The following is a 1334-nucleotide window of genomic DNA, read 5'->3' as shown; positions in this document are numbered from 1 at the left end:
CCCCCAATTTATCTAAAAAAAGAGGAGTCTGGACATGCAACAATGCTCATAAATCAGAAACTATTAAACATTGGCGCTTCAGATTTCTTTTGTTGTTTAGCTCCGATGAGGGGCTATCCATCAAGTCAACTAATCCCCACCCCCACCAAAAAAAAGACCCCCATCAAAACCACTACAATTTTGGGATGCACCTATAGCATGACATTTATTAGGAATAAAGACTTCTGAGTTCTGGTGCATTTCTGCCTGCGGGGGTCATTATGTTACCATTATGCAGTATCTAGTTTGTTTTGTATTCGATACAAGTCTGAGACTGAACTGTAAAGTGCTATGGTCAGCTTTTTGTTGTTTTTAATGTGCTATATAAATAAATTTGACATAAACTTCAGCCATTAGTGGTTAGGTGTGAAGTCATTTTTAGCATTATGGTGCAGCTATAGGTGTTGACTGGAAATTGGTATAATTACCTTGCTTTGTGAAACATGGCATTAACTTTTTGAAGTTCTTTAAGTGTAACTTTTCTTTCTTCTTCCCCAAACCTAAGGTTTATATTCCAGGTTCCTATAAACCTTTACCCACCAGTATCCAATTTGGATATATGTGCTGAGTGCTTTGCATGTTAACAACAAAATTATTGAATAATATTCTGAATTTGAGAGGGAGCAAATAGAGTGAAGCTAAAACTAAGAAGCTAAAAGATCTCTTGACTCTCACCAGAACACTAGCATCAGCATTTTGGATCAACTGAAGACTTTTTAAAGTTTTTTGGACTCGGATAAGAAGAAGATAAGAGTACAGTCCAGCCTAAAAGTGATAAACGAACTGACCATCATTTTGGGATGTGTTTTTAATTTTAGTGATATTAGGCAGGTGGAAGAAAGCATTTTTAATGTAGGGGTTAAAAGACATCCTGATGAAGAAAACAACTACCAAAGTTCTATATATTAGAAGTGGAGGCCAAATTAATGCCATCAAGAATATGTGAAAAATTGCGAAATTTGTTCTTAAGATGATAATAATAAAAAAAATTATTTCAGTCTTCCTTCCTAAAAGGCTGGCCCTCCTAGAATCTGGTAAGAAAAACTCTGGCCCCTGAGCAAATATCGCTGATATCCCCCATCCTAAAACATGTACTCTTTTACCCCTGCACACATTCCCCTGATCTGTCACTGAGAGCAGGGAGGCCCCCAGCAGATAGAGGACCTATGGATTCAGTGTAATTTGACTCAGTCGTTGCCATAATGACATGGTAGGACAGGACCAGCAAATGAGTTCGTGTGTAAACACAAATGTGTGTGTGTGTGTGTGTGTGTGTGTGTGTGTGTGTGTGTGTG

Source organism: Austrofundulus limnaeus, unplaced genomic scaffold (assembly GCF_001266775.1).
Source record: "Austrofundulus limnaeus strain Quisiro unplaced genomic scaffold, Austrofundulus_limnaeus-1.0 Scaffold628, whole genome shotgun sequence".
Taxonomy (NCBI): Eukaryota; Metazoa; Chordata; class Actinopteri; order Cyprinodontiformes; family Rivulidae; genus Austrofundulus; species Austrofundulus limnaeus.
The sequence above is the reverse complement of the archived record's forward strand: the minus strand, read 5'-3'. Positions refer to the sequence as shown.